At 40.9% G+C, this 15,471-nt stretch overlaps 1 pseudogene; it reads right to left on the reverse strand.

The window, feature by feature from the left end:
* LOC142409866 (cytosolic phospholipase A2 epsilon-like) overlaps window positions 1–8,029 on the reverse strand; it is a 44,274-nt pseudogene extending 36,245 nt beyond the window's left edge.
* Window positions 8,030–15,471: the final 7,442 nt, after the last annotated feature.

Here is a 15,471-nt window from a genome sequence, read left to right on the forward strand (position 1 = left end):
AACTGTCAACTTGGGACTCCCTGAAACAGCTAAAGAGATGCTCTCTTGATGCCTCTATCCATTTTAAAATATGAAGGAGGGTTCACAAGGTTATTACATTTTCCTGAAAATTTAGTGGTGGGGCATATTTGGCTTTCCTGTAGGTAGGCAACACAGCTAAATTCTATGTGCAGCCCCTGGGCATGTTTTTCTAAACCCAATCCAGTAACTATTCAGTTTATCACACAGCTACACAAAGTCCTCTCAAACTGAAGGAAATACTTGAGCAAATATTTGAGCATTAGCATTAAGGAAAGCTTTGCGCCTGTTTACTTGTTCTGGGACTCAAGAGCTGCTATAAGCATGTTATCCTTTATAGCACCTCTTCACTAATGATTATCCTCCTGTTGCAGATGGCAAGCTATGGCTTGCAAAAAATCAAGGGAATTACCGAGAGCTGCTCAGGAAACCCAATGCCAGTAAGAGGCAGAAATTGGCCAGCTTGCACAAGTCTGTGCCTTTAATGCCAGTTTTCTGCCAAGCTTTATTACAGAGGAGAGAAGACATAGTCAAAAGCCAGGAGGCAAATAAAGCGTCTGAGAATGTCTTGGTTGTTAAACACCTGAAAGTTCTGTTTGCTATCTACAGAGGTTCATTTGATAAGGAGAAATTATGACAAATACAATGAATTAAAGCTGTTGAAAGGGTTCCATAGCCCCTAGATGCAGGGGTTTATGGCCACAGGATTTTTTTTATATTACTTTACGTACATTCAAAAACATGTGCTGGATTCCATCAATCTTTATATACATGTAACCACCTTAGTGGTAAAGAAAGGTTGGATGCTTTTAGCCATGGATATTCTAAGCCAAAATACAACTTCAGTATAAATACAGTAAATCATTACAAAAATACTATGCGGATTGGGTCATTGCACTCCCCAATAGTTGCTTTTCCTGCTTTAATACATTCCCTTGCTGAGGTTTAGCACACACACACACACAAAGCAAATTATGAACACCTAAATGCCATGTCAGTTTTGATTGTACTACTTTGCCATTTACGTCGTTTCGTACCCCGCTGATAGTTTGTCACCCTTTCTGCACACTAATTTCCATCTGTAGAAGCTGCCAGAATGCTACTAACAAGAGATCAGTTTGATCAATCAGTTTGATAAGGTTGTGACATACATAAGCAAAACGATGTTTGTAGTTTTCTATTGGTTTGGAAGTCTGGTTGCACAAACAAGAAATTAAACATACAGGTTTCCTATAAGCTATAAACACTTGAATCACACACCATTTAAGATATCATCAAAAGTAAGTTAGCTTTTTGTTTGGAGCCCCCCGGTTTTACTTTGAGGCAGCTTGACACAAATTATAGTCATCTGCAAGCTAACCGAGAGTGGAGACAAAAATCATCACTAAAACAGCTGGTATGTGTTTGATGCAAATATATCTCTGTCACAGGCCCTACAAAGGTTGCTAGAGTTGTTCTTCTTCTGTTGCGATGAGCTGCACAGTGATCAAAGTGGGCATTTTTTCTTGAAACTGGCATTAATGACCAAAACCCAAAGGACTGCCAACAACCGTGCTCTGACTTTCCAACACTGGCAACATTCTCCATTCAAGCTGGGCTAAAACTCCATTAAAGTCAATAGAGATAGATAGCATTAAAAGAAGGCCAAAGTCAGTCCCATTTTAGCAGGAAATTGAGAACATTTTCCCTAAGGAATTTCTCTAAGGAATAAAACCATGACAATAACATACTTCGTGTAATAGATAAAGGAGTGGAATAAAAAAATAATGGAATGCAGATGTTTCACCTAAAGAAAATTTTCTTTCATGAAATGTTCCTATTTCTAAATAAGCACATGAATCTTTACTAACCAAATTTTGGGGAAAAAAAAGATCCTACCCTTCTCAAAAAATATTGGTTTAGTCCCCCCCTATTTTTAGTTTGCTGAAGTTGGTACCTTAGCATCAACATTGCTCGGAGCTACATAGTGCATCATCCATTTTCTTTCTTCATTTTCCAAGGGGCTTGATTTGCTGCTTGAATGCTGTTGAGGGAGGGAGAACAAGGGATGAAAAAGAGAGTAAAGACCAGTTTTGCTACTTATTTCAACTCCTCAGTCTGGAATTGCAATGTGGAATGGGCAATTCACACCTCCTCATTGTTTGTGGTGGATAAAACGAAGGTGCCAGGAAAGTGGCAGCTGTTTCTGTGCTATATGGAAAGGTATTACTCCAGGTCCTCATAGCTGCAAATAGCCAAGGAAGAATAATATTGTCTTCTTGGAGAGTTATGTCCCACAGGTAACAGTGGACTTGACCTGCAAATAGTCTGGGGACAAATCTGAATCAAATACTCAGAGACTCCTGCCAGGCTTGTTCTATTTTCCACGTACCTGAGGGAAGGCAGAGGTTGATGCCATCGAGATCGCTGCTGCATTAAAAGCAGGTGCTGCAAATGGCACCTGAGTACTAGGCTCCACAGTCGCCAGTGCCTCCTGAACCAAATTTACAGCCTTGAAGAGTGTCAGAAGTTGCTGAACAGGTGTTTTATTACATTGAGTCAGAGCTCCACCCCTCCATGATTTCTGAAACAGGAAAATTTCCCACCCACATTAGTTGTCCAAAGAGCGCGTCTGTTGTAAGATGTGAACGTTCATATCTGCAGCTCTTGTGACTGAGCAGAGTGTGCCGAGAGACCAAATTGTTCCCACTTGGGGGCTCGTGGAAATGCAATAACAGCGATAACCTGATTGATGATCTGATAGAGATCATCTATGAGAGGTAGCCTCACAGTAACAATCTAAAAATGGTGATAATAATAGCCAAATAGACACATCCACTTATTGTCTCCATGCAAAGACCCTGCATTCCACACACTATTACCTCCATAATAAAAAATTAAAAAAAGAGATGGGGATGATCATTAGAAGGAAGACATTTCTGTATGAAGATATTAAGAATTCTTCTGAAGGAATATTTTTCCCTGAAAAGTGCTGTTGCATCATGATTTGTGCATATGTGTTTGTTTTTATTGTAGTGTTCTACTAAAAGAAATGAAAGGAGGGAGAAATTTGATAAGCAACATTTCTCTGCTCCCTAAAACACAATGTATCACTTTTCCATTTGAAATGTTTTACTTATTTCTGGGCTTTACGTTTAATACAGTATGCATCTTAACAAATTTAAATGAGATTCAAACATTTCACCTTGAAAAATCATGAAACATTTCAACAAACTAAAATAATTTCGTGTTTTAGGAGATTTTAATTCTTCATTTTTTTTCCCCCAGTTCAGAACTGTCATTTTCTGATGCAAAAAACATTCAGATTTCTGAGCCACTTTATTCAAATCACTAGCTGGTTGGGCATTACTAGCAGATTATTGGAATTTAATGGACTGATCCTGTACATTTTATGATTTTTTAATCTAATGAGGATCTGCATGTGTTCAGCACACCTCTAGGAAGCTCAGTGATTAAATATCCTAATCCATTATGCAAGCATTATTAGGCACACATACATTTGTATTGAAAGTCCTCCCAAATGATTAAAAGTAGTGCTTATGAAAGAACTTGAGATTAATAGAATGACAAAGCATGATGCTTCCTATTAGAGACCTGCATAAGTATGACATCACAGCCACTCTGACTGTGGCAAATGAATGTTGTACAAGGACCTTGACTGACAGAAACTAGAAACAAACCCAATCACTTCTAGCAATCTCATTACATACTTTTCTTATACGCATAGAGGAATCAATATGAAAAGCTGGTGCTACAAGGAGAACAAGTTAAGACAGTTTGATCGTCTTACCTGCAGTGTTCCATCCTTGCAAAAGTTTGATTTCTTAGGTTTAATTTTATGCCTACATTTTCTTTTTTTTTTTAAATTAAATAAGAACATTTATTTTATCACATTGTGCAAGGGAAAGGTTTGCTGTGAGCTTCCTTTCTTGCCTTCATTGTATTGAAACTTTTTGATGGAACAGGAACTGCCTAATTAAAACCAGAATTAGATGAACTACGGCAATAGGCAAAGGATAGTCACAAGCCTCTCTATGCTTTGGCCAATGCTTTGCTTAGTATGAGCACTTGCAGTTCTGTAAAAAAATTCTTAGAATCTGCTTTTTTTTTCTGTAAAAATGGTGACCAGAAGCAGTTTAGAGAAAAGTAACTGTACATGCGAAAGCGCACACATTTTCTATTTCTTCTGCTACAGCCTATCTGTATCCTTGATTGCAGTGCCTAGAAGAGGTGCGGTACCACAACAAAGGAATGAGAATGTTAGCTGCAATTTCTTTATAATTGTGCCCCACAAAGGTTATCAGCTCCAGGTCTTGTTTCTGCAATATATGGAAGCTAATGGGTGTGAGGTTTTTGCATGAGAGCTGGTTTTCATTTACATGTCTCATATTGCACCTTTGGTTTTAAGACACAAGGAAATGAGGCAGGGGAAGAAGCTCCAACATCCCTTAGGAAGGTGACTAAGAGTTGCTTGTTGCCTAACAACTAACTCTTCTTTCCTGACTCAAGCCTTCCCGATATGAAATACTTGTTCTTTAAGCTCAAGTCAGAGGCAGCCAAAGGTACCCTTGACTCAAAGCAGGCACTGGTATTGAATTTCCTAAATTAGTTGAAAGTTCAAATTGCTTTTCGCTATGAAGCACTATTCCTTTTGAGGCAAACATGGCCTTTTCACAAGGCACATACTTAAGATAGACTTGACCTCACCTAAATTAAGTCATCTAAAAGTTAGACTTCTAGTCAAAGCCGGTTGCCTGTGTTCCCTGTGTAGTGAATGGAGGAAAAAGCAAGCATGGCAACTGCAGGTAGTGACTAAGCCCCTCTATAGTGGATTCTTCTGGAGAAGCCTAAATGTCCAGGTCATACTTGACACCTAACTTCTCAATGGCTGAAGGTAGGTGAGGTGAATCCCATCCTGAGTAATCAGTATATCCTCTTTAATCACTTGTTTCCAAAGTTACTGGTGCTGAGGGAACCTGACATTGAGGAACTCGGTTGTGTTGTTAACATGTGATTCACCCTGTCACAATGTGAAGCTGCAAAACACCCTTGGGCAAAAGCTCTATTAGCATATAAATGAAAAATCCTCTCATGGATTCATTCAAATAACAAAAAAGACGTTTTGCGATAACCAGGGTGGCAGAGAATGCAAAATGCCATGCTGCAAGTACCAGTACGAGTACAAACTTCCTGCCGTATGCCAGTTTGGGATCACTTAAGGCCCCTGTGATCATGAACGGGACAGCTAGACTTGGGACTGCTGTTCATAAAGCACAGGCTGTGCAGTGGTAGCTCATGCCCAGGCTTATTAAGGGAGAAATATGAAGCTGGGTTTTCCATGAAACCCTAGGCTGCAATCTGTGGAAGTTCAGCAGCTGCTTCATAAGCATCTGAGACATGTTTGGGACAAATGGGAAATGTCAGAGGGAAGGACAGAGAGGAGAGGACTGCTACAACTATCTGAAGGTAATGCGCTCCTGATTTGTGGGACAGAGCCCCAGAGGTCAAATGATACCTCTAGTGCAGCTCAAGGACCAGAAAAACTATGGCGGGCTACCCTTAGATACCCACACGTATGGCAATTTTGTGATCTGTCTGTCAGCTGGTGAGATGCAGATCACTCAAAGTTGCTCTGCCTTGAACTGGTTGTCATTTGAGGCTTTTTTCTGTAATATTTTTTTCTTTTTCCTGACTAGTCTGATGGTGTTTAAGACTACAATCAACATGATCTAAAACTACAACCAATGACTGAACTAGGACAATTTTAACATTAGTGCTCAAAGACATGGGTTGGATCAGAGTTAATTATTCAAAGATCTATTAAAGTGACAGCTAAAGACAAATAAAAGATCAGCTAGATTTTGTGTTTTCTTTTTACTTTTCTCAATCGTTCTCGATGATAATCCTCTTCAGCCTCTTTCCCATCCTTTCCAGCTCCTCTGCAGCCTATAGACTCTTCTTTATGTCTCACGCCTATATCATGGGCTGTTTCATATCATGTCCTAGCAATGTCATCAGCCCCTCTTGCTTCAGCACATCTTCCCCTCAGATTTCACAGACCACCTTTCTCAACATAGGATAAAGTGAGGGTCCAGCTTCCCTGAAAGCTCTTCTGGTTTGCTCCTGATTAGTATCTTTACTAGAAACAACCATCTTCTACTCCCCAGGGATACAGGAAGATGCAGCTAATGTGACTCATAGCAGTATGATGCTTCAGGCCTATTAAAGTAATAATACATGGTGGCCTATCTGAATAAAAGCAAAAATGTTTAAGTTTATGTCAGAAATCGAGAGATCATAGCAATCTCCATGACAGCAATGCCAAATATCATTCACAAGAATCGGGCATTAATATGGCAATGGCTGTGCAACTTTACCTGATCCACATCTTGCTGCTGGTGACCCATATGCCCTTTATTTTAATAAGATAGATATATTGGTCGTCATGAGAAAGGTTATCTGTAATTCAAATATGAACACATTAGGACAGAAAAAGTGAAATGGCTTGAGAAAATTTGGACAATAAAGTTAGATCAGCAGAAAAAGGGATGTTTCTGTCCACCAGGAGTATTATATTGCTTTTAGGAGGGCTCTGTATGCTCCTCCCCATGACAAATATGGGGTATAGATATTTGTTGTTACATATATACTAACTTTACCCAAACTCAGAGAAAACTTAAATTCAGAAAATATTTCAGAAACAGTCCAAGAAGTACTTAATGTCCTGGACAAATACTGACAGTCGCTCAGATTTGCAACATTATTTGGTCTGGTTATTATTACATAGAACATAACCTCTCTTCTGATAGATCTGACTTGTAGGAGACCTGTGCATGTGCATAAGCGCAATGCTTTTTATTACTGAGCTTATGTATAAAGTTCTTAAATTAGTCTTTCTTTTTGTAAGGCATGCCCTGCGTAGGATCCTAGTTCTTACCAGCGTCACCGTAGTCTCCCATCAAACACTAAAAGACATTGGGACTGCTAAAGCAACTTATCCTGAAATAACTCACTTCTAAACCTTTTCAGCTGTATTAAGTTAACAGTATCTTGGTATCTTAATAAAATCAGCAAGTGCTGGTGGGGTATGCCTTTGAATTTCCTTTTCTTGTCTAACATATAGGACATCATATGCTATTGTCAACTTTAAATTTCCAGTGTTCATTGCAGTTATCTTCAAGGGATAAAGTACATGACAAGAATCTAGTCCACGCATAAAACTGTTGGTCACCAGAGTGCATTTGCTGACTATGGAGAGGGAAATGTGGTTTCCCGTGAGGACTGTTGGGAGTCCCAGGCAGGATCACAGGACCCCAGTGCAGGTGACAGGTTTGCCACTGATTCTGGCAGTTCCTCAAAGCCTTCCTCATTGCTAAGCAGGATCCCCTTTACTTCCTCAGTGTAAAGGCGAGCATGGCACCTTTCTGAGTGCATTGCCTTTTCAGCCAAGAGTGGCATAGCCAGAGGGTTTCAGCAGACATCAGGAGACTTCTTTTCTCAACGTGGCAATGGCTCAGATTTTGGTATGGTGAAATTCCTAACTTTTCTGTCATTTTCTATGTTATAGAAGAGGATAGGATGGTGAATTGTGAGACCAGAGCCCACATCTGATGCAGCACTGCAAGAGAATGAAGTGTCTTCCTCCTAATTAACCAAGAGAGACAGAAACAGCCAAGACATTCTGCCCTAAAAGATGTAGCTCCCTCCTCCTCCACAACCTGGGGCAGGTGGCTGCCTCGATTATGAGAGCCCTGGCGAGAAAACACAAGCTATGGGAAAAGGAGATCCTTAGGGAAGACATACCCAACTGAGGAAAGGCTGCCAGCCACTGTGGGCATTTCCCGTCCCACTTGCAGGCTGAAGAGGAAGAGGAAGCACAGGGTTAGGTGATGCACTCGCTACAGCCAGTCTCGCAGTGCTGAAATCCCTGGTGCCTCTTTCTTGTGTGAGAAAGGCCCGGCTGTTGCAGAAGCTCTTGCATCCAATATCTCTCCACATGTGCAGAAGCCATGTTCCCATTGCCATGTTGACTTCAAGCCTTGTGACCTATTGTGCAATCTGAAGAGGTGTGCACGGCAGCGTATCTTGCCCTATATACCGTGTGTTGTCACTGGGAGGATGGAGTGACAGCCTTTCCAGGGCACCTGGTAGGTCATGTAAGCAGTACTTAACAAACCCAGGCTCTGTTGGGAGTCACATAGACACCCCCCAAACCTGCATTTTGTGCCATCTGAGACTGAGCTATCGTCCATGCCTTGTGCCAGCTGCCCATGGGATGTGGTCTCAGTGATGCTACGTGCGTGAGTCCACATGGCTGCTAACAAAACAAAGCCATTTCTCAGGGAGTCCCAAAAGGCTTCGCAGTTGTCTGGGGAGCCGAGTGTGGGAGAATTTGGGGCAGGTAGGCAAAAGAGTCCAGCTATCATTCCACATGCTCCCGCTGAACAAAATACAAACCTGTGCAGGAATCTAGTGTGGCCACTTACTCACAAAAGGGCTGATCAGAAAGATTAAACTATGTTAACAGCTCCACATGGAAAGACTTTAAAGAAACAATTGCAAAACATCTTAAGGAAGTTTCAGAAATGCGTAAGGAAAGAAACATTCTCCAGGAGATCGAGATAGGTGACTATGTAAGTACATCCTATTACATGCTAAATTAAATCACCATTGCAACATGATACTGTGCTAAAACTCACAGACATCAAAGACAAGCGTGACTCTTAGGTCAGGTCAAGAAAACACAGGTTAAAGAAAGACAAATTTGTAGTGGCAAACATTGCTGACTATCCATTATAATAAATGTAAGGGAGCCACATTTTACTAAAGCATGTGGAAACCTGTCTAAACAGCTATTGCATGCAACTCTCACATGGTTTTGATATTTTGACCCTATGTGATGCAATGGCTAATACCTGCTCAATTAGATCACATTGCACAGATATGACGTGAAAGGAAAATTAATTATTCTCTGTATTTCCACAAGTCCAAGACAATGATAGGGTCAGACTAGCTGTTGGTAAAAAAACTTGTGTGATTGACAAAGAGAAATCCCTATTGCTTTGGAGGCTCAACATTGCAGCTTCATGCTAAAAACCAGTGGGAAAGGTCAGGGTGGGCTAAAAGAGGTCTCTGGAGGCATAACTATCTGTTCCTGCTGCAGTTGAGGAAATCTCAGTGGTATGATACGGGCTATTCCAATTTCACAATTTTGGCTGTAAGCCCGACCTCTTTCAGAGGTGATAAGAAGGCAGCAGCTGGATGTGAGAAATCATTGCACAGTACATGGGAAAAAGGGAAATATGAAATGTTCAACATAAATCAAAACTTATAGAATGTAGAAAAAACAGGGTTTCCAAGGGTGACAATAGGAAGCATATATATACATATGTATATATGCAAATGCAAAGGAAATGTATATAAGGAGAAAGCAAAATCCTATCAAAGGTCTATACTTATTACTTCATAGAGATAGCAAAATAATTACTAATGATGCAGCTAAAGCAGGAATGCTAATAAAACACTTGTGTTCTCTGTTGGGAAAGAAGAAATTTTATGTATTTCATCAACGAATATTATAAACTGCTTTGCAACACATAGCCATACAACACGTATTAAGATAGAACAGAGATCATTCTTACCAATTAGTTCCAAAAGCATAGTCTAGGAGGATTCTTGACTGTCTATGGTTCAGCTATTTTAATTCTTGGGGTACTGCAGAACTGCAGAAAATTGAAAGAAAGTGAATATTGTGCCAATTTTCAAAAGTAGCAAGAGGGATGTGGTAAGGTGCCAGCAGATTGGTTACCCTGGCTGGCATTGCAATAGCAGGCACAATATCTGATTAATTAAAAATCAGTTACCATATATTACCACTCTTGGTTCTCTTGCTATTCCTCAAAATGTGAGCTGGTAGTCATACACACCAAATGCTCCATCACCCCTGAAGTTGTTAATAGCAATACCTATTTTAAGTCAAGAGTTAGTTTCAAGTTACAGACATTCTTCTCATTTATGTTTCATATGTTTTGTACAGCATTTGTTAATGTATGCATGTTTATATTAAATACAAGTTTCAGCATACAAAGCAATTATACACTGAAAACTGCACTCCACCACACACAGGAGTGTTTTCCCCAAAAAAGATTGATGACATGTAATTAGTTAGCCTTAGGACAGTCATGAACTAGTACAATTTACTGTCTGGACAGCAGATGGCCCCACCCAGTCAAATTCCATATGTGTGTGTGTGTGTATATATACACACACACACATATATATATGTATGTATAAAAACACAAGGGGAGACTAGGAGTAAAAATGATGTCTGAAACCCTTTCCATGAAGGCAGGAATAAGGGACCTACCTGACTTGCATGTGAACTGAATGCCTAGCCATATGGTTTGGTAAAGAGCTTAAGAACTATATAGCTGGGAAATAAAAGGACAGGAAAAAAGGACAGGAAAACTGTTAGGAGCTGATCTTAATAAAGGTAGATATAATTGTGCATTTCTTTTTCTTTTTTTTTTTTTTTTTTTAATCTATTTCTATTAAGCTCTGCAAAAGTCTTACTTATATTTGGATTATGCACAGAAATTCTTCTTTAATTTCTTTATCTTAGGTATGTACTAGAGGTGATGCCAGTGTACTGCCAAAACTGAAGTGTGCTGTTCCTATGGATGCATTGATCTTGAAACCCAGGGTACTGGAGCTGTCTTTCAGTGACCAGAGTGCAATAAAGCTGTAAAGGATGTCAAAGCAATTACAGGGAGTAATCCAGTAAATCCCACCAGTAAGGTGCATGGGATAGTAAAATGGTGATGCAAGGTGACTGCATGGAAACGAAACCTTTCTGGGGTTAGCGTTAGCCAGAGGTTCCCTGTAAAGTGATGAGCAGTTTTGGTAAGCCCTGAGCTACCTTCTGGAAGTCAGTCAGTATAAAATAGTGGGTTTTTTTTAAAAGAAGAAACTGATTTTGTTCTATCCTGCAATTGCAGGTTTTTTTACTTATAGTCTGTTGTGCAAAGATAGTAAGATTTTGTTATGCAAAGACTGAAAAAAAGTATATATTACTAAGGTTAAGAATTTGTTAGCTAACTGATTTCATAATTAGTCCTCAGTGAGAAACATCACTGAAAAAAGTTTTCTTCTGAGGAATTTTTAAGAGTTTACCAGTCTCAAACTCTATTCAACATTTTCATGAGTGATTTGGAAATAAACATGACATCCTGACCGGCCAGTTTGCAGTAGAACAAAGATCGATGGAGTGCTGAGTAATACTGAGGACAGGGCGATCATCCAGAATGATCTGACCTGCTTGATAAACTGGCCTGATTAACCACAGTTAATTCTAACGCACTGAAGTGCAAAGTTATGATTAAAGGAATGAAAAATGTATGTTATGATTTACTCCCCCTTACGAAAGGGAAGACTGTAGTGTGGAAAACACTAACTCACCAGCTTATGGAAGACAAACGACTCAGCAGAAGTCTCTAATGGCAAATGAGGACACTGGGAAGTCATTTATATGTAAGAACATGAAAATAACAAAGCAATGTTCATCTCAGTGTATAGCAATAGTGGGAAGGGTACTGGAGTCTGCATTTGATAAAGGGACAATGAAGTGCAGCGCAAGAACACGGATACAGCTGGATATAGCAAATAAAGGCTTTTTTATAATGAGAACTTGAAGGGCTGAATCTACTGGTTTGATGAAAAGACGACTGTCATGAAACCTTGGTATATTTTATAAAATTGACCCTAATGAAGAAACAGTGGTTATGGCTTTTAAGTTACTAGGAAAAGATTTAACAAGAACTAATGTCTGGGCTCTGGCCAAACTAAATAAGGCTGGAAACAAGGTGCATACTTACTGCTGGAAGATGATCACCCACTAGTACATCCATGAAATGTGGTGACTTCACCATGCCTGATATCTTTAAAAGAAGAGGGGTATTTTTCTTTAAGATAGACTTTGGTCAGCCACAGGTGATCAGGATTAACATTTAAGTAACTGCATGGCATGTAACAGGTCTGACATCTAACAATTCTAACAAGACGATCTGATGGTACTTCTGGCTTTTATAAGTCTGTGGGAAGAAATAAGATGAATAATCTAGTACAAATACAAAACTGTATTCGCTGTTTTACTTTGTTCTTCCACAGACTAATAGGAGCTAACCAGAGCTAAACAATTCAAGAGCTCTGTACAGTGTTATAAAATGGACTTATTAAAGAAGTGCCATTAGGACCATTTAGCAAGCAACAGTGGGAAAACCGTGCCCCAGGAAACCGTCCCTCAACGTTTTGCTAAAGGCTTATCATTATGTACTTGCAAACAAGGATTGCAAAGGCAAAAGATTCAAACAACCTAAATATCCCTCCAGGCTTAGCTTTAGCCTCCAAGAGCTTCACAGGCCTTCCTCACCTGTCCTAAGACCTTCCAGTCTTATTTACTGCAGCCTACTGCTGCTCCTTGCTGAATCTCCTGTTTTGGTTTCACATGTGAAAGGTGTAAAAAGCCTCCTTCAAGCTTGTTGAATCTTAAGTTAGGCCTGACTGAGCAAACCCATGCCCCAGAAAATGTCTAAAATGAGACATTTTGCAAATGACCACAGTCATTTAAAAGCCTATTCATTTGGGGGGCATCCTAGAAGAAAAGGCAAGCACAAAACCACGTGGGAGATACCCAGCTCCCCGCTGACATGTGAATGGCTGAAGCTGGAAGCACTAGTGATACGCTGTAAGGAAATTACATCTGACCTGTTTGTAGCTGTAAGAACCGTCCCTTGAGAGGTCACACTGACTGTGCAAAGAAAGTGAACTGGCCATGAGAAAATCAGTCCAGGCTGACTACAAGAAGACCAGCTCTCAGGGTTTCATTCTGGAAGGATAAATGCAAAGTGAAGAAGAGCTGAGAGCCAGAACCTGTCCATAATCCACAAAAAAGATGTTCTGAGAATCTACCCCGGACAAACCACACTGTTAAAGCTACGAGTTTCAGCACTACAGAAATAAAAGCATGACTATATCCAGAGAACTTCCTTACAGGAGCAAGGCAGGCATTTCACAGACACCCCTCCCAGCCACTGACACTCCTTCTCCCCTGTATTTTAAAATAGGGGGATGCACAGAGCACTTTTGTCCTTGGCTGGCATGTCATTACAGAAACACTGTGTCCTGCTCCCTCTACCAGGCTCTGATGATGCTATTTAAAGCTTCAGAGTGACAGGAATCAGCCAAGCACACTGTGGATACCTTTATCTACTCATTTGGAAAATAGAGATAGAATCCTGCACATGAGCCTTGAAATGTGACTGGAAGCCACAGAAGCCACTCCAGCAGCCCCTTACCCTGCTACCAAAACCTTGCCATGTAAAACCAATACAGAGACCTGTACACCAGGCACAAGTATAAATTGGCAGAGGAGTGGCTGGAGAGCAGCCCTGCAGAAAGGGATCTGGGGGTGCTGGTCGACAGCAGGCTCGGTATGAGTCAGCAGCGTGCCCTGGCAGCCAAGAGGGCAAACCAAGAGGAGCAGCTAAGGACTTTGGGTTTGTCTAGCTTGGAGAAAAGGAGGCTGAGGGGCGACCTCATTGTTCCCTACAGCTTCCTGAGGAGGGGAAGTGGAGATGGAGGTGCTGATCTCTTCTCCCTGGTATCCAGTGATAGGACGTGTGGGAATGGTCCAAAGCCGTGCCAGGGGAGGTTTAGACTGGACATCAGGAAGCATTTCTTTACCAAGAGGGTGGTCAAACACTGCAGCAGGATTCCTGGAGAGGTGGTCGATGCCCCAAGCCTGTCAGTGTTTAAGAGGCGTTTGGATAATGCCCTTATTAACATGCTTTAACTTGGTCACCCCTGAAGTGGTCAGGCAGTTGGACTAGATGACCATTGTAGGTCCCTTCCAACTGAAATATTCTATACCATGCTATGCTATGCTATGCTATGCTATGCTATGCTATTCCTTCTGCAATCCAAAGAATTTTAACACTGAAATGTAACCACAGGTGGTTTTAGTTGGCTACAAATTGTAGATGCTGAACTGTTATGTACACTGAGAAACTCAACACAACCTAAGCTTCATCTTCCAACCTAACCTTCTAAAAGTACTACAGTATAAAAAAAAGAAATGCATGCATATGTTGAGTAAGCTCTACTTATTTTGAGATATTTATCCCATGCTGTAAAAATAGGATGGTCCTATTTTTATTATTGCTTTCAATATTACTTTGGTTAATAAAATAGGTACCTATGAAGAATTAGGGAATTTCTACCATCTGTTAGTAGCTGAGAAGTGAATGCTCTGGGAGAAACATAAAATAACTCATTTGATCTGTAAAGTATTAGTGTGTTGTTATTAATTCAACCTAGAACATGGGTTACGTGCAATGTACTTAATCAAAATAAGCTTATTCATGTGTTTGAAGAAAAATACGCTTGCGTACTCATATTGCTATGACTGTGTGATCCAGGTTTGCATGTTTTTTAATCTCATGAGGCTATTTACTGGAGGTTTTTTTTAAATGAACAAGTAAAGCATCTTAACCCTAGGGAACAAATCAGGCAGTGACGGGCATGCAAGAGGAGCTGGAGGATCTTTGCTATGGGTGCAAGCCAAGTGCTCCTCTGTCTCCTCCCTCCTGGGAACGGTGACAGAATCCTAGGTTAGGCAACCTCTCATCACGGCACATTTGGCCCAAATGGGCAAATTATACCATGTATGTGCATGTCTGTGCTGGGTTTGGTGCAGCGCCAGTCCAAGAGAAATCACAGCTCAGGAGGCACAGCTCTTCCTGTGGCAGCTTGCCATGCAGAAGGATGTACTTGCTATAGCAAACCTTTCCAGAGCTTCCAGGAATCTCTGTAGGTCTGCACCTTTCTTGTGTTCTTCACAGCTGGCACAAGGCTCACAGCAACACTATAGTTAACACTATAGTTAAAATAAAATTTTGCTATCTCAAGAGGGAAAAATAACATTCCTGGAGCAGAATTTCCTCTTTAGATGCCCTACTGCAAAACACAAAATCTTCCTTCTTGGACCGAGACCATGTAAAGTCCTTTCTCCCCCATGTGGGTGCCTCCTAATTCTGCAGATGCTGAGCTCATCCAAGACCCAGCCAGCAGCAAGGGCAGGCAGAGCTGATGAATTCAAGGGCCTGCACGTCCTTGCTCTTGTTTTGAGGGCGTTTAAAACCAGCAGAATGTTGTTCTGTTCAGCTTGTATTTCTAGTTACTACGCTACTACCACTCACACCAGGAGTGGGAAGAGGGACGGGTAGCCAAGAAGCAGTGAGGAAGTGCATGGAGGAGCTTGGTGGTCAAGCAGTGGAGAACTTCATCAACGCTCTTTTGCTTTCTCGGTTGATCTGGTACCCACGGCCTGTGTCTCCTCTGCCTCTGTCCAAAGCCTCCCTTGGAGGTGATCTGTGCCCACAGGAAGCCATACGACAT

Source organism: Mycteria americana, chromosome 5, assembly GCF_035582795.1.
Source record: "Mycteria americana isolate JAX WOST 10 ecotype Jacksonville Zoo and Gardens chromosome 5, USCA_MyAme_1.0, whole genome shotgun sequence".
Classification (NCBI taxonomy): Eukaryota; Metazoa; Chordata; class Aves; order Ciconiiformes; family Ciconiidae; genus Mycteria; species Mycteria americana.